The sequence below is a fragment of the Odontesthes bonariensis genome, chromosome 1 (genome assembly GCF_027942865.1).
Source record: "Odontesthes bonariensis isolate fOdoBon6 chromosome 1, fOdoBon6.hap1, whole genome shotgun sequence".
NCBI lineage: Eukaryota > Metazoa > Chordata > Actinopteri > Atheriniformes > Atherinopsidae > Odontesthes > Odontesthes bonariensis.
Genome location: NC_134506.1, coordinates 43,460,386 through 43,476,409, shown reverse-complemented (window position 1 = coordinate 43,476,409; position 16,024 = coordinate 43,460,386). Strand labels below are relative to the sequence as shown.

The following is a 16,024-nucleotide window of genomic DNA, read 5'->3' as shown; positions in this document are numbered from 1 at the left end:
TCAACTATAAAACAAGATGAACCCAATAAGTTGGTCAGACTACAAGCATGTCTTAAAGACATAAAGACCTGGATGACTCAGAACTGTCTGCTGCTAAATTCAGACAAACTGAAGTTGTTATCTTTGGACCTGAGCGCTCTAGAGAGAGATTGTCTAGCTATATAGTTACTCTAGATGGTATTTCCTTGGCTTCTAGTTCTACAGTGAGGAACCTTGGAGTTATTTTTGACCAGAACTTATCATTTGACTCGCATGTAAAACAGGTTTCTAGGACTGCTTTCTTTCATCTTAGTAATATTGTTAAAATCAGGAACATCCTGTCTCAGAGTGATGCAGAAAAACTGCTCCATGCATTTGTTACTTCAGGATTGGACTACTGTAATTCTTTATTATTGAGCTGTCCCACATATTCTCTGAAAAGCCTTCAGCTGATCCAAAATGCTGCAGCCAGAGTTCTGATGAGAACTAACAGGAGAGATCATATTTCTCCAGTTTTAGCTTCTCTTCATTGGCTCCCTGTTAAATTCAGAATAGAATTTAAGATTCTTCTCCTCACATATAAAGCTCTTAATGACCGAGCTCCATCATATCTTAAAGATCTCATTATAAGATATTTTCCTAACAGAGCACTTCGTTCCCAAACTGCAGGTTTACTTGAGGTTCCCAGAGTTTCTAAAAGTAGAATGGGAGGCAGAGCCTTCAGTTATCAGGCCCCTCTCTTGTGGAATAAGCTGCCAGTAAATGTCTGGGAAATGTCCGGAACCGGAGTTAAATTCCTCGTGTGCGTTCACAAACCTGGCAATAAAAGCGATTCTGATTTTGATGTGGTTCTGTTAGCATCGTCGGGCCTCGACCTTCAGCTCTCGCTGGAGCGGTTCGCAGCCGAGTGTGAAGCGGCTGGGATGAGAATCAGCACCTCCAAATCCGAGACCATGGTCCTTAGCTGGAAAATGGTGGAATGCTCTCTCCGGGTTCAGAATGAGACCTTTCCCCAAGAAAGCTCAAGTATCTCTGGGTCTTGTTCACGAGTGAGGGACGAATGGAGCAGGAGATTGACAGACGGATTGGTGCGGCGTCTGCAGTGATGCGGGCTCTGCACCGGCCCGTCGTGGTGAAGAAGGAGCTGAGCCAGAAGGCAAAGCTCTCGATTTACCGGTCAATCTATGTTCCTATCCTCACCTATGGTCACGAGCTGTGGGTAGTGACCGAAAGAACGAGATCGCGAATACAAGTGGCCGAAATGGGCTTCCTCTGCAGGGTCTCCGCATCGAGAGTAGCCAGATGAGGTGGCTCGGTTAAGTTAAGTTAAACTTAAATGTTGTCTCCTTTGTCTGCAGCGCTCTGCTCTCCTTCCTTCCTTCATGAAACGAAGAAGAATCGCCTGCGCTCGATTCTTTGTCTGCTGACTCTCTCTGTGTGCTCTTTATAGCAAGCTCCAGTGTGGAATTAATATATCTTGAACCTTCGGAAGATACAAGCATTCCTGTGGGGGATGTTTTTCTGGGTGAAGACCAGATCTGGAAAGTCTACACAAAGGAGAGAGACAGAAATCGCCTAATTTACAACCACCTTCGGCCTATGAAAGCTTTTGGGAGTGGATTTAGCAGTAGACATTTGCCATAAACTTTTTTTTTCTTTTTTTTATTTATCAAATGCAAGACAAAAATATGAAGTGTATACAGGAAGAGAAGTAATTTTCTTTTTTCTTTACCCAAACAACTTAAGAACTTGTGTACAACCCATCCTCACCTCCCCTAGGTCTTTTACATGTTGTAGGATTTCACAGATAAGTAAATAGTTAAATAAAGACAAAAACAACAACAATTAGGAGCGCTAAGGATAATTAAAATAAATAAATAAATAATAATAAAGGAGGTAGACAAATAAATACTATAATAATAACAATACGTAATAATAATAATAAAAATACTTAGGAATAATACTAATAATAATAATAATAATAACATAAACAATTACAAACGACTAAATAAATGATACAACGTGCTAATACTGATCTTTACATATACAACGTGAGTATTATTGGCTGCTTACTCCCCCCTCACCGGGACAAACCAACTGTCACTGCTGCCATGAGGGGAAGATCTTCTATATAGACACAGATTGGGGCTTCATCCCGCTACCTCCTGAGCCGGCAACCTATCTAATTAAGTGAGCATTGGTTTCCAATGTACATAAAACCTGTCAGATGAACCTCTAAGTGAAAACTTTATCTTCTCTAGCTTCAGAAGACTCAGAATATTATGGAACCAGACTTTGATTGATGGTGGTTGAGGGGACTTCCATAATAACAGGATTCTCTTTCGAGCTACAAGAGAAGTGAAGGCAATGACATTATTCTGAATGGCCGTGGTGCGAAGGTCGTCTAGGGGCTTGCCGAAGATAGCTATATGTGGGGATGGAATTCACGTTTAATACATCTGAAATTGTTTTGAAGAATAGTTGCAAGAAATTGGACAGCTTGGAGCTGGTCCAAAACATATGGGAAAGGTTGCATGGGGTCTATAAACATCTACTACATTTCTCATCAAATTTGTCTAGATAGAGTATTGAGAGTTTTTCTTTGCAATAGTGTAATCTGTGGAAAATTTTAAACTGTATTAGTGAGAGTCTAGCACAACTAGATGTTGAATTAACGGCTCCCCTTGCCCCCTCCCAGAAGGACTCAGAAAAATTCAGCTGGAGTTCCGACTCCCAACCCATCTTGATTTTATGTAAAATAGATTCACTGTTTGAAGACAATAATCTGTAAAAATAGGATATATGGCCTCTTGATAGCGTTTTAGCGTTGAGAACCAGGTCCAATCCACTTGGTGTTGGCGCCTGTGGGAATGTCATAGTATGTATTTTTGCAATGTTCCTTCACGAAATTACCGAAAAAAGTCTTTTAAGTTAAAAGTGGAGACTAATTGATCAAAACTTACAAACACACCATCAATATACAAGTCCCTCAAACTCCGTAAGCCTTTGCTTTCTAATATGGAGAATCGTGGGTGGATCCTTGCAGGGACGAACAGGTGAGTATTGCAAATGGGCGTCACTAAAGGAAGGGTAAACCATCCTAGATGACGTCTTATTTGCGCCCAGATCTTTAACGTTCCAGCAACGACCGGGTTGGAGGTAACATTTGACAAATTGAGAGGCAGGGAACTGCATGTCAAAGCCAACAGCGATGAGGAGCAAGAAGCTGACTCACTCTGGCACCAACTAGATTGAGGGGATGTTATCCAAGAAATTATTTTGTGCATATTAGCTGTCCAATAATAGCCAATCAAATTGGGTAGACCCAATCCTCCAATCGATCTTTCCCTGCAAAGCAGCACGCGACCTGCTCTCGGTCATTTACCAGCCCAGATAAATGATGAGATAATACCGTTTATGGTTGTGAAAAATGATTTAGGAAGAAAAATTGGCAGGCACTGAAAGACATACAAGTATCTCGGCAGCACATCAATTTTTATGGTTTGAATTCTACCAGCTAGAGATAACGGCAGGTAATTCCACCTTTGTAAATCTGACTTAACCGTCGCTGTTAATGATGTAAAATTCTGCTCTCGCATTGTTTGTAAGGAACGTGTTATTGTAACACAGAGATACTTAAACTGTATTAGCCAGTTTAAATGGCATGGCTGATGGCTGAATATTTATGGCCACTTGGTTAATTGGGAAGTATTCGCGTGGCTACCACCTGCTGTGTTCCGAGCTGACTAAACAGGAGTTCAGCAAAGTAAGGTCGACTTGTTTTCATCTTACAGACAGTTAGATGGGTGTCTCGAGACTTTCACTATTAGAGTGATAAATGAATACAAAATGTCAGTCTTTAGCTTCAAATAGTAAGGAAACCTAAACTATTTGAGTAAATCCGGTATCTCTCCATTACCCATATTTTATTTTCAGTTCACTATGTGTTGTATACAATCACCCATATTCAACGCATCCCCTGTTTGTCTTAAGGTTCATGTCTTTGGTCATATTGTTTTAATAAATAGTTCATATATCTATATATATGTATAATCACAGGTTGTGTTGTATGCTGTCTTTACGTAATGTCTGTCCAACCAAAAGAGAATTCACAAAAGTAGCGAGATATGAGACTGATTATTACTTGAAATATTTGACGTAAAAAAAACAGTTTTTTCCCCTTGCAGTCGGACTTATGAACACTTCATAATCACCTCATAACCTGCCCCAGTCACTTTACCATCATTAAAATTGCACTAATGAAGCTGCACTGTTGTTGCTCTGTATATTGGATACTGTGTATTGTTGTACACACCTTGTACATTTTATATTCATATATTTTTATACTTTATTTTTATCATTATATCCTATGTTACATGTTTGCACCTTACGCCGCAGCAAATTCCTAGTTAGTGAACACTGTGGTCACTAACAATGGCAATAAAACTGATTCTGAATCATAATATTCTGTTTTTCCTTCTTTAAGGTTGTGCCCTACATCCGAGGATAATTTAGATTTATTAAGATAGTGAGAACTTCTGATAAATCCTTATATTTGATCAAGTAACGCTACATGTTCCAGCCTCGATGTTAGATGCGCGATGTGATCGTTCATGATTAATATCACCATCATGCAGACCATGAACACGGTGGCCTCCCCGCTCTCCATGTTAGCTTCTTGGTGGTGTTTTTTTCTTCTCTCCTTACTTTTCGCGTATTTTGTTTTGTTCTGTTTTGTTGTTGAATGTGGCGCTAAAGTAACACGTCACTGTCTCAGATGGTTGCGTCGCATCAGTCCCTATCAGGGTCCCGACTCATGTGAGAATGCAAACTGAAACAGTTCCGCTGGAGAAGGACAGTTATAAGAAACAAATTCGAGGAGGACCGTTCTTAGAACAGTTAAAAACCAAAAGGAGACCGACACTCATTTGAATTTGGAGCTGACTCCACCAGGTTTTAGAGCAGACTCAACTAAACTCTACAGCAGTGATCTTTTGTCATTTGGATTAATGGGTTTTCAGAGTTTATCCAAGTCAGCCTATTGGTGGCATCCACTGTTTGGCAACCTGTGTTCATCATGCACTTTGGCCCAGTGTTTGCACAGTTTGTATGATCAGGAGGATTCACCAAAACATGACCTATTTTTGTTTTGTGATACCCAGTTTATCTGATCTCTTTTGTTGCCCCATCCGAACATTTGATGTTCTCTACAGTCTATTGTGCATAAATATTTGAATATAAGCTTCTTAAATCATTGCATTCTGTTTTTATGTACATTTTACACAGTGTCCCAAAAGGACTTTGGGTTGTTCTGGGCATCCATTAAAGTCATTCACATTATTTCTTTACAGATGTTTCAGGACTGCAACGTTTTACCTGTGTGAGTTCTCATGTGATGCAGCAGACTACTACTCAAACTGAAACAATTGCCACATGTTTTGCATGAATATGGCTTCTCACCTGTGTGAGTTCTCACGTGCTTTCGCAGAGCACTATTGTGACTAAAACCTTTGCCACAAGTTTCGAATGAGTACAGCTTCTCACCTGTGTGAGTTCTCATGTGCTGCCACAATGTACCCCTTTGACTGAAGCATTTGCCACATGTCTTACAAGCGTAAGGCTTCTCACCTGTGTGAACTTTTATGTGATCGGTTAAGTAACTGCTGTAGCTGAAAGCTTTCCCGCATGTAGAACAAGAATACGGTTTCTCACCTGTGTGGATTCGCAAATGCCTTTTAAGTGTGACGCTTCCAGAAAATCTATTCCCGCAGGTTTTACAAACATAATGCTTCTCAACTTTGTGAGTTTTCATGTGCTTCTGCAGATTACCATTGTGACGGAAACATTTGCCACATGTTTCACACGAGTACGACTTCCCAACTGTGTGAACTTTGATGTGACCTTTTAAGTGACTGCTGCACCTGAAAACTTTCCCACATGTAGAACATGAAAACGGCTTCTCACCTGTGTGAGTTCTCATGTGATACAACAGACCATCTCTCCGACTGAAACATTTGCCACATGTTTTGCATGAAAACGGCTTCTCACCTGTGTGAACTTTTATGTGAACAGTTAAGCTACTGCTGGAGCTGAAAACTTTCCCACATGTAGAACATGAGTATGGCTTCTCTCCTGTGTGAGTTCTCATGTGCTGCTGTAGATTACTACTCTGTATGAAAACTTTCCCACATGTAGAACATAAAAACGGCTTTTCACCTGTGTGAGTCCTCATGTGGACCAACAAACTCTTTTTTTGTCTGAAAGCTTTCTTACATATTTCACAAGAATATGGTTTCTTATCTGTGTCCATTCCATAATGTGTCCTCAACTCAACTTCACATATTACTGACTGGTCACCTGTGTCGGCATTAAACTGACTCTCATTGATCACATCGTTACTGTGATTTATGTTTCTCTCACGTCTCTTATGTGGCTTCAGTTTTGCATTTTGAGTTGATTCAGACTCTTCTTCTCTCAAGTTTTTTTCCATTTCTTGTCTCTCAGCTACAGAGGAGTTCTGAGAGAGGAGCTGGTCACTAGTTAGTTCACTTTCCTCATAAGTAGGAGTCACCAATAAGATATCAGTGTCCTGATTCAGTTCAAGCCACTCTTCCTCTTGAGAGGTGCAGCGTTCCTCCAGCTCTTCTTTAAACTGTGGTGGTTCTGGTTCCTGCTGGTCCAGACTGGAGTTGCTCTCGTGGTTAAAGAACTGCTGGTCAGTAAGAATCTCCTCCTTCTCCTCACAGACATATTGTTGTGAGAGGTCTGGGGGAAAAGGGACAAAACCAAAGGTTAGTAACACGATGAGAGATGAATCTAAGATCTGACGAGAAACATTTTAGTTTGAAATGTTGACAGTGTTCGACAGATACGTGGTGAACTGTAAAATATGCAAATGAGACTAATTATATGTCCAACTCAGCCTGAAGTTTTGAAGGTTTGATGAGTAAATGAGACCTTCACACAACAGTGCACGTGCTCGTACGCTCTTCCTGTCCTTTGAAGCGCTGTGAGTGGCAGGTTACAGGATTAAGGTGCATGAGCAGCCAGCACAGCATGCCGGGTTATTCCTCAGGTCCAGAAGGACGATCATTCGAACCATCAAAAGAGATACAGTGATCTCATTGATAACTGCTTTTAGCTTGATTGACAATCAGAGTCTCAGATATCAGGTTCTGTGCAGGTAACATTTATATAAAAGCCACAGGCTGGTTTAGATCATGCTTACTGTGACAGACTGCATCAAGACAGCCTCATGACACACAAACTAATAAATAAAGTAAATCAAAGTAAGAAAGTTTTTGTGAAAGCTTTATAATCTTGTGAGCATGTTAGATGTTGACCCGATGATGGGTTTCGGTCTGTTCTGGGCTTTACATAACAGTTCCAGAGGTGAAGTGATGCTACATTTCTGCAGCTTGGTCAGTAGTCATGGGTCAGAGCAGCAGTCACACCTCAGGATGATCAGAAATAAAAAAGCAACCTGACTACATGGATCATAAAGTACTCCTTTAACTCTGTACGCTTTAAACTTCATTTACAACACATCTGTCACCTCCAAAAGCTTCATTGTTGGGTTTGTATCAGTGGGGCCTGAACTGGAACTCAGATTGCTCAACATTGACCGTCAGCTGTTGGACGCTCAGCCACCTTCACATAAACACCAGAAAAAGAAAGGAGGCGGTGACAGACTCCCACGGGAAACTATCCCACACCACATCAGTAAACCGGGCGCTGTGATTGGCTGCCACCGCTCCAGGTTGCAATCTGTCTCTATGAGTGTGTGACCCTGTGCATGTGCGTGTTAAACAGGTGCCAACCTGGATGGGTTAAAAGTGGAGGACAAACAAGCTCGGGTTACACCGCTGCGCAAGAAACCTTCCCTCCCTTCAAACTCATGTGGAGAACTATTGGCCGGTCTCTCTCCTTCCGTTTCTGTCTCAAACCATTGAAAGGGCGCTCTTTAAGCAGATCACTGATTACCTCTCACAACACACCTCCTTGATCCAAACCAATCTGGGTTTAAAAGTGGATACTTCACTGAAACGGCTCTGTTGGCTGTGACAGAAGCCTTAAAAGAAGCTAAATCATCAGTTCTTATCCTGCTCGACCTATCGGCTGCATTTGACACTGTCAACCATTGTATCCTTTTGGTCCGTACTCTCTAGCGTGGGCATCACAGGGAGAGCACACTCCTGGTTTGAATCATACCTCACTAGTCGGTCATTCAAGTATCCTGGCTTGGTCACACTTCTGCAGCGCATCACCTCACCACAAGGGTCCCCCAAGGCTCAATACTGGGACCTCTTCTCTTTGCCCTATACACCACGTCACTGGGCCAGATCATCCCATCATATGGCTTCAAATGTTATGCTGACGATACCCGGCTTAATCTGTCATTCCCACCTGACGACCACACGATCTCAGCACCAATCTCAGACTGTCTCTCTGACATATCAAAATGGATGAAAGCCCATCACCTCCAACTGAACCTCTCTAAAACTGAACTGCTTGTCTTCCCAGCCAAACCAACCATACACCACAGGATCTGCATCCAAACTGAATCCCTATCTCTTGCTCCATCAAAGGATAGCTAGAAACTAGGGTGTCATGATTGAAGACCAACTGACCTGGTGTCACTGATGTTAGCCTACAAAGTCCTTAATGGAATGGCTCCCATCTAGTTGAATGCTCTCGCAAAGGCTTATGTCACAACTCGGTCACTCCAGTCGTCACAGGATTGTCGTCGAGCAGTGCCTACACCACGCTGAAGACAATCCAGACTCTTTTCATGTGTCGTTCCACAATGGTGGAATGACCACCGAGCGCTACCAGAACAGGGGCGTCCCTGAATATCTTCAAGAAACTCTTGAAGACCTTCCAAACTCTACAAATTCATTTCCGGACCCTATAAATCCTTACCAGAAGAGGGCATTTGGAATAGAGATTTAAATGAGGTAAATGATGAAGAGATTTGCTGGGACACAGTGTGGAAAAACCTTTGTGGCGTTTCCAAAAACCCCAACCACCAGTTAATACACTATAAATATATTCATAGGATGTATCTCACCCCCAGAAGGCGTTATTCCATGAAGATTATCACATCTCCGAATTGTGATCTCTGCTCACTTAATGCCTAGGGGTTATTCTTGCATGTTTATTGGGAGTGCCCCAGTATGGTTGGATTTTGGAGGGAAATATCTCTAACTTTAAGTGATATTCTTAAGATCAGGATCCCTGTTTCCCCAGCCTTACTTTTGCTCAATGATGAGTCTTCTTTAAATTTGTCCCTACAACATAGTCGTATTCTATGGGCAGGCCTCACAGCAGCCAAGAAAATGCTGGCCCTTAGATGGCAATCGCCACATTCCTTGGCTTGGCAGCATTGGGCCAATTCCATCCATCCATCCAGTTTCAATACCCGCTGAATCGGTCGGTCGGGTCGCGGGGGGGCTGGTGCCTATCCAAGCGGTCAATGGGCAAGAGGCAGAGTACATCCTGGACAGGCCGCCAGTCTTGGGCCAAATTCATTTCTTGAAATTGTCCTGATGGAGTGGTCTGTTGCCCATATGCACGGAGCCAGCCATAAGACTTTGCAGGCCTGGGAAGCAGCATACAAGTTAGTTAAAGAAAGGGTGCAGCACCACTGACCTTGATTTCTTATTTATTTATTTTTGTTTTATTTTTTCTCGTTTGTTTTATTTTGTGAGAGGTTCATACTGAGTCGCCAGGGGTATGGAGGGTTGTTGTATTGTTGTTCCTCTTAAATATGTATGTGATTTCTTGTTAAGGAATAAAATAATGTATTTGATGAGAACATATATATATATTTGTACATTTCTCAATAAAAAAGTTGATCACACAACAAAAAGAAATTCTTGAAGACCCAGCTCTGCAGAGCATCTCCTATCCCGGCACTTACCCTGTACTTCCCTACCCCCTCTATTGCACTTTATCTTTCTGTACTTCCCTCTATGCCTGCACTCTATCTCTACCTTGCCCCCCGTCACCTCTGACAGAGCCTGACCAGAGGTTTCCTTCTATGTAGCTTATTGTTAGTGTTGATATTAGCTGTAATGTTATATATTTTTTCAATTGTAAGTTGCTTAGGATAAAAGCGTCTGCTAAATGCATAAACATAAACATGAACCTGATCTTAATCTGAGGTGCTAGAAGAGTACAAGTACTTGGGTGTACAATAAACAATACAACAATAAACTGCTCTGGTCTGAAAGCACAGAAAGGCCAAAGTGATATTATCAGATATCATCAGCCCTTTTCCATGATATGGTGTGCTGAGGTGGTCAAAACTGAACAAGCTGGTCAGGAGGCCAGCTCAGTCCTGGACTTTCCTTTGAACTCCGTGAGAAGAGGATGGGAGCCAACCTAACATCAGTCATGGACGGCATGTTCACCACCAACACGACACTGTTGGAGCTCTGAGCTTCTCCTTCAGCCACAGACTGATGCAGCCTCAGTGTGAGAAGGAGCACCACCACAGACCAATCATCCCCAAAGCAGGAAGAGTTTCCACCAGCAGCACAATGTGAAAACTGTTATCCATCGTTCATGTTTGTCTGCTCAACCTTTGTCATTTCCAGACAGTAGTTGCTGGATAATAAACTGGAGTGGTCTGGCAACATAGAAGCAGTGTACGGGGGGGGCAGAGCCATCCTTCATCACATGATATGCATGTTTTATCACTGAGAGTGCACTCTTCTATGCTGTTGTCTGCTGGGGGAGTTGCACTGCAGAAAAAGACTGTACACTGCTGGGCCCCCAGCTGCTATTGCTTCTTGTAATCCAAATCCACTGAATGGACTTTACTGCCTCATCTGACACTTCCTTCACTATTTTCCTCACACTCTGTCCACTTACACCCAGCTCACTCAAAAACTAGATAACAGACTTTGCAACAAATCCTCTCCATCAGTGGTGCCCAGCCTTTTTTGACCCAAGATCTACTTTTCAAGTAGCCAACCTACCAAGATCTACCAGTCCAGTGTCAACATCGCAAACCCACACACATCATACAGCCTGCAGTAACTAACCAAAACTGACCTTAATATGAACCAACAAGAAAAATAACCAGACACAAAACAGGTAGATCTCTGAGTTTGAAAAAATTCAATTCAAATCAAATCAATTCAATTAAAAAAATATATATATTATTTGGGCAATTAAAGCAGCTGGAAATCACTTCCTACCCTAGTGTGAGACCTGGCACTGGGAGAAGGAGGCTGGCTTCTCGTCGTCAGGAGTGTAGGAGCTGGATGCAAGTTGTAGGCAAGGTGGTCATCAGTCATTGTTGATCTGTACTTGGACTTGATGATTTTCATGTGCGAGAAAGCAAACTCGCACAAATAAGAGCTGTCAGGTTTAAAGCAAATCTTCTGAGATTGGGATGCTTCTCCTCCACCAGTAGTTTCCAGAACACTACATGCTCTCCAGGTTGAGCAGATGTTGATCTGGCTTTGATCTCAATGTCATTTTGCAATGTCACAATCTCATCCTCAAGAGCTGAGCTTTCCAGGTCGAAAAGTGATTAGAATTTGGCGGCAATGTCATCAACATCAATACAATATCCATATGTGGACAACACATATAGCTGGTTACAGGCTCGATGCATGCAAAGTCAGTAAAACGCCTCTCAAACTCTGACGAGATGCTCTGAACATGCTCCTCATAACGTGCACTGTCAAGCTGTGTCACACCTTTACCTTGACGTTGTAGTTCTGCTTGCATGTGATGGAAGTTGCGCAGGTTACCACGCTGCAGCCTGCTTGATATCAGCTGTAGCTTGCTTTTAAACTTGTTTCCTGAACTCATCATGTTGACAACATCTTTACTCTTACCCTGCAACTCTAAATTTAATGAATCGGGTTCGCCAGTGAGATCAGTGAGGAAAGATAAATCTAAAAGCCACTGGTGGTCCTCGAGCTTTGTATGGTAATCCACATGTTTTGAAAGCCTCAGGAAGTCCTTGATTTCAGGCAACAGCATTCCTCTGCATTCCCATCATTCTCCTCCAAATGAGGACGGAAAAGCCTTCTCTGCAGACTCCTGGCACGAACTCAACACAGTCTTCATTGCAATATCCATCACTTCTTTCATATTTAAAATCTTTCCGCACAACGCTTTCTGGTGAATTATACAATCAAATCAAATCAAATTTATTTGTATAGCACATTTCATGTACAAAACAATTCAAAGTGTTTTACATAAAATAAAAGCATTGCAGCAGGGAGTGGAAGAAGCATTAAAAATACATAAAAGAATATAAAGAGAAACAAATAAAGTAATTTAAATGAATTTAAAAACAAGCAACAGTCAAGATAAGTTAAAATATACCGTACAGATTTCATGCATAGACACATGAGAAAATAAATGTTAATTCAGGAAATCTGGGAAAGATTCATGGTCTTTGCACAGTGCAATGAACCCACTGGTGCGGCCCAACATAGCAGGCGCCCCATCAGTTGTGATAGAGATCAGCTTGAAAAGCAGCAATTTTGTCTCGCTAACAAATCCCATAAAGGCATTGAAAATATCCTCACCTCTGGTGTGTTCTTTTAATGGAAAAATGGTGAGTAGCTCTTCCTTGGTGCTCATGTCTTCAAAAACCATCCTGATGAAAACACACAATTGTGCCACATCCACCATATCAGTCGGCTTGTCTAACTGGAGGGAAAAGCACTCACACGCGCCAATATCCTTCCTCAGTTCCTCCTCCATATCAACAGCCATTCTCTCAAATCGCCCTGTGGTAGTACTGTGGGAGAGTTGCACTTCTTTAATGGCCTTCACAATCTAAGTTTTATTTTTAAAGTCGTCAAAAAGGCTATGTGCTGCCTCGAGAAAGGCTTCCTTCACAATTTCGCCGTCTTTGAAAGGCTTCTTGTGTTTAGCAAGAACTGACTGACTCGATAGGAAGCAATAGTTGCGGCATTACTCTGGGTCTTCGGTTTGGTGAAGACTGACTGCCATGCTGCAAGCTGTGCTTTCAAATCCTGCACTTTCGTGGCGTGTAAAGGCGTTTTTGAAGGGAAATCTCTCTCGTAACCGTGTACCGTTTTCAAATGCCGCTCCAGATTCCCTTTATTTGCAAATCAAACCCACTGGCTTTGAATGAGAATAATAAAAAAAAATCTTCCTCCTATTCTGAGTGAAAATGGTAGGTCTTGGCACATTTCACCTCAGCCATGTTTACGTTTAGGAGTGGTAACGGCTCTGATCGCTAGCTCAGGGCTCTCAAGTTATAAATGCAGGTAATCGTGAGACTCACCCCCGTTGAGTGGGCCGGTTGGACGGGTCGCAGGAATGGGTTTCTTTCATGAATAATATTATCATTAGTGTTGTTGTTATTAATAACTGCTCTGCTCAGACTCATGGGAGATGTGCTCTTTTCCTGCTGTTTCCATTTCTTATCAGCGTAAGAATGAATTTTTTAATTTTATTCCTACACCCCTCGCGGTCAACTTGGGACCAGTCTGCGATCGACCAGCCGATTGGGCAGCACTGCTCTACATCCTACTTCCACTGGATATATCCTAACTTTCCATCCTCGCTACTCTGCTTCTGCCCCCAACTCCACATATCTAAGCTTTTTCCAGTCATATACTTCTGCTATTAACTCATCCCAAGGAACAGTCAGCTCTATGAAATAGACTCTCATTCTACTCCTAGACCACAAAACTTTATCAGGCCTTAAATTTGTAGAGGCTATCTCCTGGGGAACATCAAGCTTATTTCCTAAGTCTACCTGCATCTCCCAATCACAAGCATCCTCCAAGCTGCCGTGCCTCCTTATCGTCTTATTAACTTTCTCCCCTTCTTGAACAAACTGAATTGCCACTCTCTTCAGCTTAGACCCTCCTAAGTTTACCTGCCTTCGTTTATCTTCAATACCTGCAGCTAAGCTTCTTAATACTTGGTCATGTCGCCATGTATACCGGCCTTATAACAACCTAACCTTACAACCTGACAAAATATGCCTTAGAGTTACAGTACCTGAACATAACAAACATAACGGGTCTCCATTTACCCAGAGTTTTAGGTTCTGGGGAGTAGGCAATACATCATATGTTGCTCCTATCAAAAATCTAATACTCCTCTCCTCCATACTCCACAGCTCTTTCCAACTAAGCTTTTTTCTTCTCTACACCTTCCCAATTCAACCACCGTCCCTGCTTAGCCTGAGCCACTGCCTTTGCACCCCTTAACATTTCCTCCTGTCTACGAATCTGCTCAACAACTAGCTTTCTCTTCTCCTTGGGACCTTCTCTACTCCACACCGGTTTGCCTGGGCCAAGCCCCAAGCCTCCCCGGCCTATTTGCACATTACCCACAATCTCTGCATGTGTAAGAGTTGCTTCTGCCTCCTGAGCTGCTATTCTTGGTTTCCACTTCCTCCCCTTGGTTGGGTTTGGAACCACCTTACTAATTATCACATCTTTACTCCCAGCTAACAGGAGCTCTGTCCTAACTTCAGTACATTTAAACTCCTCTACTAGACTAGATACTGGGAGCTGGAGTATGCCTTTCCCATACAGTGCCATAGTACTTAAGCATCTAGGAACACCTAGCAACTTCCTTATATACAAATAATCTAATCTTTCCATTTTTTCTGCAACAGATAGTGGAATCTCATACACAGACAATGGCCACATCAACCTAGGAAACCATCCAAAATGCAGAAACCACAGCTTCAACTTTCCTGGAAGCTCCAATTTATCCATTCTATCCAGTCCCTCAGCAACATCTTTCCAAAACTGCACTGCCTGCTCTCCATCATTCATGTCTGCCTGGTACCACCTGCCTCTTGCCTAATTATTGGAATATTTTTTAATATATTACAAACTCTCTATCACCTAATTTCCCTCTACTTATTGAGATACTTCTAGTCTCTCAAGTATTCTCTTCATACATGGCACTGTTGTAGTCACCAACGTCTCATCATCTCATCGTCTCATATAGGCCCTAATTGGTGTAAGGCGCATGCCATCCCGACGTCTCTCTCCACTTACAACCCACTTGGAAGCTCTAATAATTATCTCCATCATCATTGTAAATGCTAATGGAGACATCGTACACCCTGCCATAATGCCCATTTCTAGCCTCTGCCAACCTGTTGTGAAACCTGCTGTACTTAGGCACTAATATCCTGAAAATATGCTCTTACTACTTTAACAACTACTATGGGCACTCTAAAACAGTGGTTCTCAAACTGTGTGCCGTGGCACATTGGTGTGCCATGAGGCAAGTCCAGGTGTGCCGGGGGGATTTTGTGACAACCATACGTTATTATTGCAATATACAACTACACAAAAATAATTATTTTTTAATTCACTATATCGGTACTTTGTATGCACTCATTTCATAATACAGAGGCAAACTCTATACCTAAAAACAATTATTTAAAACAAAATCCTCAGAGAACCCCATATTTAGCTGTTAACACAGTTGTGCAGGTGGGAACAATGAGACGACAGACTTTGCAACAAATCCTCTACATCCTACTTCCACTGGACAGATTCTAACTTTCCATCCTCGCTGCTCTGCTTCTGCCCACAACTCCACATACCTAAGCTTTTTCCTTTCATATGCTTCCACACACAGAGGAAGATTAAATGATTTAAAAACAAAAAAGAAATGTTCTTAGAAATTAGTTTATTAGTGTAAAACATTTTACAAAACCACGTGTCTTCATCAATCTGTCAACTCTTAAACATTAAAAAGTTGATGTAATCACAAAATACAAGCAAACATACAATGAAACAATAAGTACAGTTGGCAGGGAGCAAAACCTGAATGCAAGAGTTCACGATCTATAAAACACTTTACATTTAAAAACACAAAGCGAGACATCAGTAGTGTTGGAACCGTCTTGTAGCCTGTGGATGCACATCCAAATGATCCATCCTATCAATCATGAGTGACTTGCTGGTCTTTGAAACCCTCCAGATAATTGAAGAGGACTTTTAAAGAAAAACTAACTGCACAGATATATTACATCTGATGCAGAGAAGCACTTCGATCACTTTTT

At 41.9% G+C, this 16,024-nt stretch overlaps 1 pseudogene; it reads right to left on the bottom strand.

Annotated features, from left to right (window-relative positions):
* Positions 1-1,227: 1,227 nt before the first annotated feature.
* The window catches only part of LOC142382305 (uncharacterized), a 31,581-nt pseudogene continuing 16,784 nt past the window's right edge, over positions 1,228-16,024 (bottom strand).